Source organism: Schistocerca piceifrons, chromosome 4 (genome assembly GCF_021461385.2).
Source record: "Schistocerca piceifrons isolate TAMUIC-IGC-003096 chromosome 4, iqSchPice1.1, whole genome shotgun sequence".
NCBI lineage: Eukaryota > Metazoa > Arthropoda > Insecta > Orthoptera > Acrididae > Schistocerca > Schistocerca piceifrons.
The window spans coordinates 619649313-619666501 of NC_060141.1; the positions used below are offsets into that span (position 1 = coordinate 619649313).

General features: G+C 41.2%; 1 protein-coding gene across 1 annotated transcript in view; it reads left to right on the forward strand.

Annotated features, from left to right (window-relative positions):
- The window catches only part of LOC124796065 (solute carrier family 15 member 1-like), a 230829-nt gene that overhangs the window by 196244 nt on the left and 17396 nt on the right, over window positions 1–17189 (forward strand). The window lies entirely within an intron of this gene.

A 17189-nucleotide genomic window follows, 5' to 3' on the forward strand; every position in this document is an offset into this window, starting at 1 on the left:
TAAGAAAGCCCAATTAAATTTTACATATTACTATTTACGTACACTATTTTCCATAAGTTATTTCGTATCGCTTGCTCATACATATAGAAAACATAACACTGACTAGAGGTACAACAGCTTCTGCACCGCTGATTTGCTGCGAACATGGCAAAGTACTATACCTTATGAAAGAACTCCTGGAGTCTTAATGAGAAGTTCTCTACCTTCACGACCTGAATAAGCGGCCTACCAAAGAGCTTTTCAAAAACTGTGATTCTCGCAGACAATGTCAGGACCCAAACGCAACTATTACAACTCAAAATCAACCTAATATACCTCTATATGTGCTCTGACAACTCTATCACAGGAATTTCAACGACGGCTAATTTTTCAACAGGATGGTGCACCACAACAATGGCAGTTATTTGTTCGCCATTTCTTGTATGAAACAGTTCCAGACGGATGGATCAGTAGAGATGGTCCAGTGTCATGGCTGCCATGTTCACCAGACATAACCTGTCTTGACCTTTTTGTGGTGTACAGCGTTCATTTCACAAGTTCCTAACGTGCAAACTCAGAATTTTGACGTGAAGAGAAACTGAATAACACCTAGAAGTTTTACGTGAAAGAAGTGGAGCGGATGTAGAAGTGTATCCATAAAAAACTTAATGAGAAGCTACCATTTGCCAACAAACCGCATAATTATGTGTAGCATAGTTTCTTTTATTAATCAGAGAAAGTTTTTATGAACACCTCGGATAAAATAGTTCCCTGGGGTTTAGTCTCCGACTGCGGAAAACATCTATGTAGACAAAACAGCAACTGCAAGAGCTCCAGGTGTCCTCTAAATTATAAACTGAATAGAGTCCACCACCGGTGTTTGATTACCTCTGGCTGACTTCCTCGTTCTCGATTGAAAGTAGTCAATCGACATTTTGTTGGCAGAAATTAGGCACCAATATTTCGTTTAACTTCCTCTTGTTTCTTATTAACATTATGGTATTTACAATCTCTATGGCCTTTTTATTCATACGCGCACTATAATGTGTTGTCTCTGCTCAAACACCAGTCTCGATGAATTTTATTTCGTGATTTTCATTTGTGTGGTCCACTAATAAATTGTTAACACTTTTTTGTGTATACTCCTCACAACCATGCGGAATTGCCGCTTACTTCTGAGGGTGTCTCTCGCATTCGGAGGCGATTCGTCAGAGAATAGTTTTATAAAACTTCCTGGCAGATTAAAACTGTGTGCCCGACCGAGACTCGAACTCGGGACCTTTGCCTTTCGCGGGCAAGTGCTCTACCAACTGAGCTACCGAAGCACGACTCACGCCGGTACCCACAGCTTTACTTCTGGAATAGTTTTATAGTTATATCGAAACGGCCTCTCAGCCTTGAAAACATACATTGTATGAATACTGTAATTAAAGCAAATTCAACAGCTTCAGTTTGAAACCTCCGTACATACAGGAGTTGCTTTTCTTCTTGGTTACCAGGCTACAATTCCAGGAATTTTTGCATCTTTCTGGTGCTGTTATACCACGGAATTTTTGAATTATCGACAATTCAGTCGATGTAGCTTCTTTTTAGTAAATGATCTGGCTACCAGTTGTTGGTGACTGATTTTATATCCGTAGACTGGTTTCGAAACTACAGCGCTACGTCATCACTGCAGTACAATAAAACAGATTACAACAAGAAGCTGAAACTACACTGAATTGTGAAAGTTTAACATTATGAACAGCAGGGCCTTTACATTTTAACGGTGGAACAGACAACGCTACTCGTGGTTTGCTGTATTTCTACTCCCACTAAAAATTGTCATTTTAATAACATAAGCACCAAACTTTATAGAATAAATGCAAAAAGCGCACTTGGTAATTGGACCAAGAGTAAAACGTTTCAAGATTTTAAAACAGATTTTACTAATGGTTTTGTGTTCAGTGTAACAGTTTGTAGGTAGAAGTCCCCAGATAGCACTCTTAACATAGGCTACAAGCCCTTAGGAAGTATTAGAACCGCTCATCACCATAGATCATGCGAAGTCACTTACAGGTGTGCAAATGATTTGTCTGCTTTCAATCGACCCACTATTTTCATAAAACAAAACAGTTATCTGCAGCAGTCACATTTTTTCTTAACATCCACGACACGTTCCGAGGGTTTGCGCTATCATCTTCAGATGAATACAGTGATTTACATGTGTATTACTGCTTGATGCAGCCAATCGTCTGCTACGAATTTTATTTTGAAGTTGATTCAGTAAACTACATACTGCAGTCAGTTATCACATACATACGTCATATCAGAGAATGCACTATTTTCAGACCGTAGAAAATAAAAGCTGTTGTTTGAGAATTATTTTAGAAGATAGAATGCTTCAGTACGTTCAGTATAGATTCTGATGTCTTCTATATGAGATAATATTCCTGTCCAGTGCGTTTTGCTGGAGAGACATCCTTAAAGACACGTCGTAAAGACCCTTCAGCATCCTTGAGATGAACTAGCATGCGCTGACACACACACTCTTTGAAGTTTTTCGAGTCGTCAGCCTTGTGACTGGTTTGATGTGGCCCGCCACGAATTCCTCTCCTGCCCTAACCTTTTCATCGCAGAGTAGTACTGTAACCTAGGTCCTCAATTATTTGCTGGATGTATTCCAATCCCTGTTTTCCTCTACAGATTTTACCCTCTACAGCTCCCTCTAGTACCATGGAAGCTACTCTGTGACGTCTTAACACATGTCCTACCATTCTGTCTTCCTTCTTATCAGTTTTTGTATATATTCATTGCCTCGCCGATCCTGTGGAGAACCTCCTAATTCTTTGCCTTATCAGTCCACCTAATTTTCGACATTCTTCTGTAGCACCACATCTCAAAACAGTTTACTCCTTTCCTGGTTTTCCCGCAGTCCGTGTTTCACAAACATACAATGTTGTGCTCCAAACGTACAATCTCAGAAGTTTCTTCCTCAAATTAAGACCTATGTTTGATGTTAATAGACTTATCTTGGGAAGGAATGCCTTTTTTGCCAGTGCTAGTCTGCTTTTTATTTCCTCCTTGCTCCGTTTATCATGGGTTATTTTGATGCCTAGGTAGCAGAATTCCTTAACTTCACCTACTACGTGATCACCAATCCTGATGTTAAGTTTCTCGTTGTTCTCATTTCTGTTACTTCTTGTTACTTTCGTCTTGCTTCGATTTGCCGTTAATCCATATTCTGTATTCATCAGTCTGTTCATTCCATTCAGCAGATCCTGTAATTCTTCTTCACTTTCACTGAGCATTGCAATGGCATCAGTGTATCTTGGCATTGATACCCTTTCACCATGAATTTTAATTTCACTCTTGAACTTTTATTTATGTCATTGCTTCTTCGGTGTATAGATTGAACGGTGGGGGCCAAAGACTACATCTCTCTCCTAGTCCCTTTTTAATCGGAGCATTTCGTTCTTGGTCTTCCACTCTTCTTGTTCCCTCGTGGTTCTTGTACATATTGTATATTACCCTTTTTCCCCTATAGCTTACCCTTATTTTTATCAGAATTTCGAACATTTTGCACTATTTGGCGTTGTCAAACGCTTTTACCAGGCCGACAAATCCTATGAACATGTCATCATTTTTTTAGGACTTGCTTCCATTATCAAATGCAACGCCACAACTGCCTCTCTGATGGCTTTACCTTTCCTAAAACTAAACTGATCGACATCTAACACATCCTCAATTTTCATTTCCATCATTATGTCCACTATATTCTTGTTAGTATCTTGGATGCATGAGCTGTTAAACTGACTGTGTGATAATTATCAGCTCTTGAAATATTCGAAATTGTGTGGATGATGTTTTTCCTAAAGTCAGATTGTATATCGCCAGACTCATACATTCGGTCAAAAGGTTAGGTACCCTCTATAATAAAAAAGAAATGCAATAGTCGTTTTGTAGCCATTTTCCCCATTGATTTTAGAAATTCCGATGGAATGTTATCTGTACCTTCTGCCTTATTTGATCTTAAGTTTTCCAAAGCTCTTTTAAATTCTGACTGCAATACTGGATCCCCTATCTCTTCTATGCCGTCTCCTGTTCCTTCTTCTGTCACGCCGACAAATCTTCCCCTTCAAAGAGGCCTTCAATGTACGCTTTCCACCTATCTGATGATTAATAATCGAGTTGAAAAAGAAAGATACTACTTGACTAAAAGCAAGGATAGATTGCTAGGACACATGCTGAGCCAAGGAGTAATTAATTTAGTGTTGAAGGGAACTGTGGATAGAAAAAATTGTAGAGGGAGTCCAAGAAGCCACTACAGTAAACAGGATCTAATGGGTGTGGTTTGCAGTAGCTATACAGAAATGAAGATACTTGCGCTGTATGGAATAGCATAGAGGATTGCATCAAAGCAGTCTCCGGACTGAAGGCACAACAACAACAAATTTCTACGTAGACCTACCAGGAAACTTTTTGTTGAAGTTGTTGTTGTTCTTGCATCGCTCTTCTCAACAACACGATCACTGCAATATCGTATTTATCGGCCGATACCAGGCAGCGAATGTACGGGAATTATTTAATGTGTGTACGAGTACACGGTGTGGCGCAGGAACCACGTCGTATGGAAGTTTAGGTCTAGCCGTGAGTAGTGCAGGGATAGCCAAAGCGGTTAAGGCGATCGCGCATGTAAAGCGGGAAATTCGGGTTCGAGTCCTGGTCCGGCACATTGTCATCATGCCCTTACACGGCTGATAGTTGTTCATATTCGCAACTGCAGATACATTTCATGTAGGCCTAATGTAGATATCCGGAGCCACAATATAATAAAGACACGAGAAAGCTGGCACGGTGGCTCAGCGTGTTCGGTCAAAAGGTTAGGTACCCTCTATAATAAAAAAGAAACCGAGTGAATAGATCAACGATGAACTTGAACGGGTGTCATGGAACGTTCGCCCCGAATAAATGCAACAGACAATAACGAACAAAATGAAATATTAACAAAAAGGTCGCCAACGCATGCTTGGGGTGCTCGACCCAGGCGGAAACTGGTTCTAATCCTGGTGGTGGAAAAAAGCTTCGGTGCCAGTATTTGGCCAGCGAGGGGAAGAGAGGTGGTGGCCTAAAGTTCCTGATCACCAGACTTTACGCCAGTATCCTGGTTTAGACGCCGAACTTCTTCGCAGTGTCTCATGAACTGAGGGCATGTGACACCGCTGATAGTAATCCGTACGTTAAGCTTGGCGGGCCCCTCGGTGCTATTCGCGAGGAGCAGGCAGTGTGCCGGCACCGAGTTTCACCCTCTCCCTTCTCTCATCGTCGTACAACACAAACATTGAACTACACACACACACACACACACACACACACACACACACACACACACACAAATACGTATATGTACACTACTGGCTATTAAAATTGCTACACCACGAAGATGACATACTACAGACGCGAAATTTAACCGACAGGTAGAAGATGCTGTGATATGCAAATGATTAGCTTTCACACAAGGTTGGCGCCGGTGGCGACACCTACAACGTGCTGGCATGAGGGAAGTTTCCAACCGATTTCTCATACACAAACAGCAGTTGACCGACGTTGCCTGGTGAAACGTCGTTGAGATGTCTCGTATAAGGAGGAGAAATGCGTACCATCACGTTTCCGACTTTGATAAAGGTCGGATTGTAGCCTATCACAATTGCCGTTTATCGTATCGCGTCATTGCTGCTCGCGTTGGTCGAGATCCAATGACTGTTAGTAGAATATGGAATTGGTGGGTTCGGGAGGGTAATACGGAACGCAATCCTGGATCCCAACGGCCTCGTATCACTAGCAGTCGAGATGACAGGCATCTTATCCGCATGGCTGTAACGGATCGTGCAGCCACGTCTCGATCCCTGAGTCAACAGATGGGGACGTTTGCAAGACAACAACCATCTGCACGAACAGTTCGACGACGTTTGCAGCAGCATGGACTATCAGCTCGGAGACCATGGCTGCGGTTACCCTTGACGCTGCATCACAGACAGGAGTGCCTGCAATGGTGTACTCAACGACGAACCTGGGTGCACCAATGGCCAAACGTCATTTTTTCGGATGAATCCAGGTTCTGTTTACAGCATCATGATGGTCGCATCCGTGTTTGGCGATATCGTGGTGAACGCACATTGGAAGCGTGTATTCGTCATCGCCATACTGGCGTATCACACGGCGTGATGGTATGGGATTCCATTGGTTACACGTCTCGGTCACCTCTCGTTCACATTGACGGCACTTTGAACAGTGGACGTTTCATTTCAGATGTGTTACGACCCATGGCTCTACCCTTCATTCGATCCCTGCGAAACCCTACATTTCAGCAGGATAATGCACGGCCGCATGTTGCAGGTCCTGTACGGGCCTTTCTGGATACAGAAAATGTTCGACTGCTGCCCTGGCCAGCACATTCTCCAGATCTGTCACCAATTGAAAACGTCTGGTCAATGGTGGCCGAGCAACTGGCTCGTCACAATACGCCAGTCATTACTCTTGATGAACTGTGGTATCGTGTTGAAGCTGCATGGGCAGCTGTACCTGTACACATCATCCAAGCTGTTTGACTCAATGCCCAGGCGTATCAAGGCCGTTATTACTTCCAGAGGTGGTTGTTCTGGGTACTGATTTCCCAGGATCTATGCACCCAAATTGCGTGAAAATGTAATCACATGTCAGTTCTAGTATAATATATCTGTCCAATGGATACCCGTTTATTATCTGCATTTCTTCTTGGTGTAGCAATTTTAATGGCCAGTAGTGTAGTATTGCAAATATTCTAATGGAACCTGTTGTTGTAAATGAACAAAAATAAATGGAGTTGTACATTATGATACTAGATAACTGAGAACGTATTCGCGGGCATAAGACAAAAAACTGGACGGCCTCCAAACTTTAGTAATAACTAAATGCTTATCTCATTAACCTTTTTTCTACAAATTACCTGATTACTAGGGATACGAAATTTTATATCTTGGTGAACAGGATAAGCTGCAATACACTTTGTTGCAGACCATACAGACAAAAACGAGCAGCTTTTGACAGAACACTTTATTTTACGTTAACTAGTTTGTCATCTACAGCTGTTTAAGCATACACAAATATTACAGGTGACTGATAAGTTACCTGTTAACACAGATTTCTAGCGGTCGTTTTCTATAGGCGATTTTCTCAATTAATACGTGCCTTGACTCGTTCCGTGTTTCCAATGATTCTTCTTCGTCATGAGATCTACAGAACATGGTGTATGGACGACAGTATAGAACATGAAACTTATAGCAAGAGATCAACGGATTGTCTTTCATAAGCCACACGAGAAAACTATTCGTCTCGAGTGCATTATGTAGACTCCACGGATAGAAAAATAAAACAGCGACTGAGCTGCACATTCTCAACACAGCCATAAATTCCTGAACTGAGACTATGAACACTTTCACACAGATAAACATATTCAAATCAGAGTAAGACGGGAAAGTACCCTACTGGAATGTATTTTCTCGGCGTATGTAATAAAGAGAAATGAACAGGAAAACCTGCTTCCCGTCACGAATGTTGCACTGTCACTGACACAATCGATGTGACTAATCGACCCGTGATACGGAAGCTCTAGATCTGCAATATAACAAGGAAATACCGGAAACTTGAAATGCATAGCGACACACACAGGTAGGCCTACGGTTCGCTATAGACGTATTAAGTAAAGACAACTGCTGTTTATTTTTATAGTGGCTAGTTGTGAAGGTTCCTTTTCTGGCGATAAATTGTTTTCATTTCATATCTTTTAGTTTGTTGTCATTTTTCAATTATGTTGTACAATTAGCCTATATCACCTTTTCGTAGTACAATTGTGAAATCTATACTGTGTTGTATATCAAATTGCCCGCACAGTTGTGAGATCTTTACTGTGTTGTATATGAAATCGCCCGCATGAATGTAGCAGTCTAACTGTAAACAAACTAACTAGGCGGGCGGGAATTTAATCTTTTAAAATTTCAATCAAAATTCTACTCCAGTGAGGGTCCTCATTTTTACTTTCAGCAAATGTCAGTGTTTTATGATATTGTATGTGATACGAAAAATTCTTTGTCTTTTTTCTTTCAGAATACTGTACTTATTTTATGACTCACTTCCCCATACAATCACATTCAAAAAGGGAGACGTAGTAGGACTGACAGTTAGCATTCAATCAGAAGACGACCACACAAATGCTTCAGTATCAGCAAGTATTGAAGACGGCAGGTATGTATTCACAGTCGTGTGTAACGATGTGTGATACCCATGTTTTTTCTAGAATAGATTAATTGATTTCATGACATCTGTAGCTGGTACTTAACAGATGGAAACGAATTATTCGGCGTTAATAAATACTCCCTGTTGTGACTCTTGAGGCTTTCTCGACGGATCCTTTCATTATAAGGTTGTCGGAACATGTTTTGTAACGTTCATAATATTTCTGCGAGACAGCGGTTCGTCGTCATGAGGTGGTAGCTGCTGGTTACTAAAAGTTGGTAGTTGCTAACAGTAACTGACGACCTCGAACCGTTGCCACGGAGAAAGATTGTGAAAGTTACAAAACGTGACCCGATAGCAGACCCGAGAGCCATATACTGAATACTCCATGTAGTATAAAAGAATTACTTACTATATAAGGAAACTAATTTTTTAAGGAATTTCTATCGATGTGTGTGTGTGTGTGTGTGTGTGTGTGTGTGCACTTGTTCATGCGTCCGCAGTTGACAGGAAAAGAAACAGAAGACAGTTAATCTACTTATCACAACTTGTAACAATTGGGCCACTATGAAGGGATTTCGTGTGACGCAGAATAACTGTTGCACTTCTTCCTTGATAACATGCGTTAGGGTCCAGGACCATGTAGGGCATTATCTGACCTACTGCGGAGAGAGGTCGTTTAGACTGAAAGAATTTGAATCTATTTAAAATCCTAAGTTTATGAACACATGTTTAGTAAACCTTGAAACGTTTGTAAAATAAAGTGTAGTGACCGGGTCATGAAGGGTTGCCAGAAAAATCAACAACTGTCTAAGTACTAATTTTAGCAGTAAGCCTTGTAACTCACAAGGAACCCTTTGGTGCGAGGTAGCAAGTTCAATTTTTAGTAAGACTCATTTGAGAGCGTTGTTTTAGCAGTTATGACAGGAAATATATTAGCTGCTAATGATTCACCATGTGCATCAGGAGGTCAACAGAAAGTGAGTGTCCGGGAGGTACAGAGATCAACCTTCTATGGGATGTAAGCTATGTGTTACACTTCACAAAATGGGCACCGTCGACCTCAAAAATTGTTCAAAACAAATCATTAACTTACACAACGAACAACGACTGAAGAATGGCGTGTCACAGTGATCAATAAGTTTCGCAGCATCCAGATCAAAGGCGAACTCCTTCGGAGCTACAAACCTTGAAGGGCGTTCATCTAGGTTTCCACTCTTAAGGACTGCATATAGAATCATATAGTTGTAAAGGGGTGATGAGAACTGATGGAATGTGATGGCATGCAGTCTGGCGCGGAGCTTGTCGTGAAACTGGCTATCCTTTAAGGTGTAGCTGCAGATAGTGAAATAACATGTTTTATACGCACGAAAAAAAAAAATCCAGAGGCTCAATTTGTCCAGTGGTTCCAGGTGGTATGAATTGCACTTTTCAGGAGGGATAGTTTGATCTAAATGAATATTATTTTGATACGCAGACCAGGAATCAAGAAAAAGCTAGTTATCTTGACTAGATATTGGCCAAAAGCAGTGCTCATACCATAGTTGTAGTTCTCTTACGCCCATTTTCTCACTCTTGGTTGCTAGGACGAAATATTACCTACTGCCCTTGCAACACCACGTACACGAGAAAGAATCGTAGGGGGCAGAGCACCTACAACTTCTCGCAGCACAATGAATAAGTTTCCAGCCAATCTACCATCCAGGTTATCAATCGGCATAATTGTGTGCGAATGCGTTAAGGCATTAATGTTAAGTGATCTTGACACAACTCTCTTGGTACCTCTAATTTCCAGGGTTCCTTTCTTTTGCATTTCCTCTTCAAATATCGATTGGCCGGAGTTGAAAACGAGTTCCTTATTGAACGATGGGATAAGTTTGTCTATCTCATCTACAAATTTTTGGGCTGATTCCACAATATGCTGTGCGTCGTCAAGTTGACGCTTTGTTTGAAATTTCGTCATCTTACGTCTTCCAATTCTGTAGCACTGTTTGAAGTTTTGCAACCATCCACTGCTTCCCTTGGAATCACTGTAATCTGTGTCGCGAGCAGTTTGATGTGCATAAAGTAGTAGGTCACTATGATGCTCGCCCTGTATATTGTACCGAGCGTGCTTGAAACGCGCAAACACCAGTTTTTGTAACAAGTGCGCCTTATCCTCCCTTGAATATCCTTAGCATTTCTTAGCACTACAGGGTCATAATGCTGCGGATTTAGTCGAAATGCGTTCATAATTTTTTTGTGCTAGGCTGTGGATGATCTTCTATGTACGTAATTATGTTTTGCACACGCTTCTTGGACAACGATTGTCCTTTGCTACGTTTCACTTGAGACGGGATTTGTGGCTCCCTGTCCGACAGCAATGATGAACTACATGGTTGTACACCTGTTTCAATATCACTTTCACTTGTTAAACACATATCGTCATCAGTGTACTACTCATGCACATTTTCTGCACAGTCGGGGGTATGCGACACCACACATTCCACTGACGCATTTTGCAGAAACGCTAATATTTAATCTGCTACTTCTTTCTCAATCTGCGAAATTCCTAGAGTTCCTTTCTGACGAAATGTCAACTTCGCCAACTGTTGTTGTAGATGTGGTGTCACCGCCAGACACCACACTTGCTAGGTGGTAGCCTTTAAATCGGCCGCGGTCCGTTAGTATACGTCGGACCCGCGTGTTGCCACTATCAGTGATTGCAGACCGAGCGCCGCCACACGGCAGGTCTAGTGAGACGTCCTAGCACTCGCCCCAGTTGTACAGCCGACTTTGCTAGCGATGCTACACTGACAAATACGCTCTCATTTGCCGAGACGATAGTTAGCATAGCCTTCAGCTACGTCATTTGCTACGACCTAGCAAGGCGCCATTACCAGATTATATTGAAATTGTTATTAATGTATCATCAAGAGCGATGTTCTCCAATTATGGATTAAAGTTAAGTATTCACGCAACTACGTTCTTTTACCTTGTTCCAGACCTCACGCCAGTCTGCGTGAGATTAAACGCGTGCATTTCGGCCTCCTCTAGCAACACGGTGTTGGCTCTTCTGCCAACACATCACATGGTGACGAGGATGGGATAATTACTTTACCTTGTTCCAGACCTCACGCCAGTCTGCATGAGATTAAACGCGTGCATTTCGGCCTCCTCTAGCAACACGGTGTTGGCTCTTCTGTCAACACATCAGTAGATATAATGCAATGTTTGCTTCATTTATCGTTGCCATTGCTCCGCTTTATATCAACACCACCAGGACTGTTGTAAGTTACTCGTCGGCTAAGCAGTCCAACTACGCTCCGTAGCATCATGCCGCTTTTACCGTTGGATATCTCCAGTCCATCTCTTGCTGCCGTTAGCAGCCAATATTGTGGTTGCATGGTAGAAAATATATGGGGCGTCGAATGCCGTAAACGTCATTCGAACATCATTCGACTTTTGTAAACTCAAAGTCAAAGGGTTTCTTGTCAGGCGTGTAATAATTCACGGCAAATGACAGAGTTAAACAGAAGTGATCATCTGGCGTCCACATGTTTTTACCAATCTAAGTAAACGATTTGGGAAACGATGTTAGCAGCCTTCTCAGACTTTTTGCAGATAATACTGTCGTTTAACTCATATTAACGTCATCAGAATATCTGTAAAATTACAAAATCATTTCGACAAGATATCTGTAGATACAAAACTTTGCAATTAACCCTAAACAATAAAAATTATGAGGTCATCCACATGATTACAAGTTACATTTCGGTTACACGATAAATAACACACATTTAAAGGTTGTCGATTCAACGAAATACCGAGCAATTAAAATTGATAACATCTTAAATTGGAATCATCACATTGAAAATGTTCTGAGGAAGACAAACCAAAGTCTTTAGAAGACGCAACAAATCTGCTAAAGAGACTGCCTACTTTATGTTTGACTGTCCTCTTCTGGAGCATCGTCGAGCGGTATGGGATCCTTACCTGGCAAGACTGACGGAGAACACTGAAAAAGTTCAAAGAAGGGCAGGTCGTTTTCGTTGTGCCGAGATCTTTTCACAGAATTTCAGTCGCCAACTGCCTCCTCTGAATGCGAACTCGCACGGAGTGTTCGTTTTTCTCATTTGTTATTCGAGAGTGGAATGGTCGAGCCACAGTCTGAACGCTGTTCGCAGAATTTTCTGCCAAGCACTCAGTGGTGAACTGCAGAATTGAGATATTGATGTAGATGTTGGCTAATGTGAAATCGAGGTGTTGCATTTGAAGCAGCAACAAGAAACTTAAACCCACTAAGACAGAAATTGAAGTTGCATGCGAAATTGTGTGGGCACCGCTCAGTATCAGGGGTAGACATAAAATATAATTGCGTCCTCCTATCGACTACCAGCTTCAGCTCCTGATGTAAAGGAAAACATTAGAAAAAACTCAGTTCGCTTGTAATTAAGTTCCTCAGTCCTGCTGTAATTATCCAACAGTCAGATGGGATAATTACAGCCATGTTAGTGGTGGGTGTGATAAGACAACCTGTGAAACATTACTAATTGTATTTTCTGAAAACTACTAGAACAAATATCTCGGAACACCACTCATGATGGAAATGTGTTAGATCTAATGGAAACAAATAGACTTGAGGTTCTTGCGGATGTCCACGTCAAAACTGGTATCAGCGACGTTGAACAATGATAACCAACGTACAAAGGGCAACTAAAACAAATAGAATTATATGATCATTAAACTATGTAAAGCAGTAGTAATGGCATATCTCAAAGAGGAACTTGAAACATTCAGTTTATGACAGGAGCACGCAGAGAGACCGCTATGTCGCAGGTTCGAATCCTGCCTCGGGCATAGATGTGTGTGATGTCCTTAAGTTAGTTAGGTTAAAGTAGTTCTAAGTTCTAGGGGACAGATGACCTCAGATGTTAAGTCCTACAGTGTTCATAGCCATTTGAACCATTTGAGCACTTAGAGAAACTATGGTTCAAATTTAAAATAATAGTTGACCATGCACTGTATAGATATGTACCCAGGAGAACGTTTCGTGATGGGAGGGACCGTCCATGGTATACGGGCCCAGTAAAGAAACATACTACTGCATAATAGGTGTAAAACGAATCATATGGATGTACATGAGAGATGCGAATAAATGAGTGTTGTTATCAAGAGACCACTGTGTGAAGTCTTCAATGACTACCGAAGCAGAATAGTGGCGAATGATCTTTCACAAAAAAACAAAGAAATTCTGGTCGTACGTAAAGGCTGTAAGTGGCACCAGAGTTAGGGTCCAGTCACTCAAGGACAAGGACGGAACTGAAGTTGCGGATAGCAAAGGAAAGAAAAACCCAGGAGTGTTGTCCCAATTTAATTCTTATACTACTGATAAGACGAGCGAAATACCCGCAGATATAAGTGCCAGTTGCTGCAAAGCTAGTAGCGTCAGGCTTTTCGGTGACGATGCAGTTATCTGTAATGAAGTACCGTCTGAAACAAGTTGCGAAAATATTCAATCATATCTTGATAAGATTTCAAAGCTATGCGAAGATGTACATCTTCGTATTTTCGCGGTGAAAAGACTGTTCCATAAAACCTTGGGAGTGCAGCCACATAAATTCTTCTTCTAATATTTCGGCTGGTCAATATTCATCGGAAACAGAACTATTAGAAGAAGTTGCACTCCCGAAATTTTATTGAACTATGCAAAGATGGCGAACTTGCTTTAAATGTTCAAAAATATAAAATTGTGCACTACACAAAACTAAAAAATGGAATATCCTATGACTATAATATCAATGAGTCGCAGTCGGAATCAGTAACTCATAAAAATACATGCCTGTAACACTTCGTAGGGATATGAAATAGCCGGACTGAGTGGCCGAATGTTTCTAGGCGCTACAGTCTGGAACCGCGCGACGGCTACAGTCGCAGGTTCGAACCCTGCCTCGGGCATGGATGTGTGTGATGTCCTTAGGTTAGTTAGGTTTAAGTAGTTCTAAGTTCCAGGGGAATCATGATCTCAGCAGTTAAGTCCCATAGTGCTCAGAGCGATTTGAACCATTTGGATATGAAATGAGAGGATCGCATAGGTTCAGTAGTAACTAAAGATGACTTCTGTTTATTGGTAGAGTTCTAGGGAAATACAATCAGTATACAAAGGAGATTGCTTAAAAATCACTCGTGCGACCCATCCTAGAACATTTCTGGGACCTGTACCAAATAGGACTAATAGGGGATATTGAACGTGCACAGAGAGGGGTAGCACGAATGACCACAGGCTTGTGTGACCGTGGAAGACTGTCACAGATCGCTGAAGAAACTGAACTGGCAGATTCTCAAAGATAAACGTAACCAATCCCGAGAAAGCCTACTTACCAAGTCTCAAGACTCAGCTTTAAACGATGACACTAGAAATACGTTCCAACTCCCTACATATCGCTCACGTAGGGCCCATAAGACAAGATTAGATTAATTACAGCGCTCACAGTGGCATTTAAACATCATTCTTCTCTCGCTCTACACGTCAATGGAACGGGAAAAGCGCTAAAACTGGTGCAATGTGACTTATCCTTTCCCGTGCACTTCACAGTGGTTTGCAGCCTACAGATGTAGAAGGAGTTCAGTGCGATCGACTCCGACGAACACCTTACTAGTAGAGGTTGCTGAAATTCCACTGTGTTTTCGATGCCAGTACTTGAAAAGAAAATTTTGTTTGTCAGAAGAGTCAGTCTAATAGCCGATTAATCGCTCTCCTACGAGATATTAGAGACAGTCTTCCACTTATAAGGTTTACATTGGATATACGGGATGTTTGTCCTTTGCTGGTGGCAGAAATAAACTCAACCTGTACCATCGACCGTTCGATTCAAGCAGATAGCTACATAGTCCTGTTGGTGATTCCATTCTGATATCAGTTGGAAAACCTCAATAATCACTACTTCAGTTTTATGAAAAATCGCTTCGATACAGTCAGTCCAAGTTTCAGTATTTACATTGATCTTTATTGGATTCACTTTGTTCATGTGTTTATTGATGACTCTCCATACAAGAAACTTAAAGCAGAATCAGCATTTCGTGTCCTTCAGCAGAAATATTCCACGGATTTTCTTTTACGCCATTTTCTTCAATTTTGACAGCGTAAACAATAGCGATTGAGTAGGCCTCAGATTTGGTCGCCAGTTGGGGATCCGGATTCTGCTAATAGTGTTAGATTGTAAAAGGGGGGTGCCGCAGCCTACTGGAAATTACACGAGAATCATTGCAAAACAGACGAAGAGGTATGAGAATCTCCCTTCTACGAGCGCCGGCTGATTTAGGATTGGTTTACAACGACAAGGTCGACCACTCGTGTAAGGACAGTGTTTCTGGCCTTACAATGAACGTCAGTCTACCATCATACGATATTAAGACATGGAAAAGGGAACCGACGGAGAGAGGACGCACAGAGCATTGGCGCCTTTCAATCCGATATATGTTATAAATGCGAAATTTTGTTTGTATGTTTGCTACCGCATCATGCTAAAACATCTGGACACACCAGGATTAAATATAACGTGGAGGTAGCTTATACATTGAACTAACACGTAGGCTACGCTTAAAAATGTGTACTACAAGATATTTATTTATCTGAAGGATATAACGTGAATTATGGAATAATGACTGAGCTTTAAGCAACAATCAATTAAAAGTCATAACATCAAGGCCAATCAAAAAGCGCACTGAGTAAACGCTCATATCCAGATTGGAAACTGCATTATGACAGTATTGCGTTTCAAGGCAACAGGTCACTGAAGACTTATCACAAACCCCAACATTCTTGGTGCGATTTGCTCTAATTAAATCTCAGTTAAAGCCATGTTGGCAGTAATAACAGCCTTAACGAGCTACTAATAAATTAGATGAAAAAGCAACGTTAGAGTGATATGCACAGACGCGCGGTTATAGGCGTCATGTTATCGAACTGAATTGTGCGACCCTCCAGTTCGCATCCTGTTGTAGACAAATCTATTTTTTTACTTTCGCGTTTGTAAAAGTTTCTGGGAGTTTCTTATTAGAAACTGATATAATTATAACACTGTTTGCCACTAATGTTTGCTTCTCTTTATTAAGATTGTGTTCTTTTACGAGATAGCTCACACCCGGTGTCATCAAATTCAGAAAGCCGACAAGTTCCTTAACTCCAGGTTGTCTATGAAATCTTCTTGAAGTCTCACAAGGACGGTGTTATTAAAATACTGTATGACAAAGAGACGTCCTTCACATGTAGAACATCGTAGGATTTCAGTGAGGCTCATCTGATAGTCTGCCATAAAGGTCAACCCTACACTGCGAATGGAACAGTAATTACGATCACTCCTGGTCTCGAAAATTTCAGGCGCGCAGGAAGCTGATAATCACCTTGGTAGGAACTGACGAATGCATACCAACCGTCGTTCAATCTCTTCCTGCTTATATCGGATAGGTATAAAGATATCTCTTTCGCCAGCTGTCGTAAGAAAGAAGGAGATGAGAAGTACTTGCTGTTTTCCCGCAATTTCTTCGGATCGCTGCAAAACTGCGTACTGCAGAACTTTGTGGAATTGAAGGTACCTCTTCCAATAAATGCTATTGCTTTTTCTATCATAGGAATTCTGAAGTTTACAAGGCCTTTATTATTTTACTCGAGATAGTAACTTGTGTATATGAAATTTGGTGTATTCTCTGTGGATGCCTACATACTCTAATATACAGATGTATCCTTCTTAATCTCTGTTGAGTTCTTTTTTTATATTCTATTTTATCTATAGTTGATGTCATGCCAAGACTATATACTTATAAGTTTTGTACCTATGTGATCATTATAAAATAATCTTGTATTATTGTTCGAACAATTTATATTGTAATAAATATGTTTTTGTCCTAAGGAAGGTCGCTGCGTCTGGGCCGAAATGTTGGTTTAGTATTTTAAGTATTTTGTAATACGACGCAGCAGTACA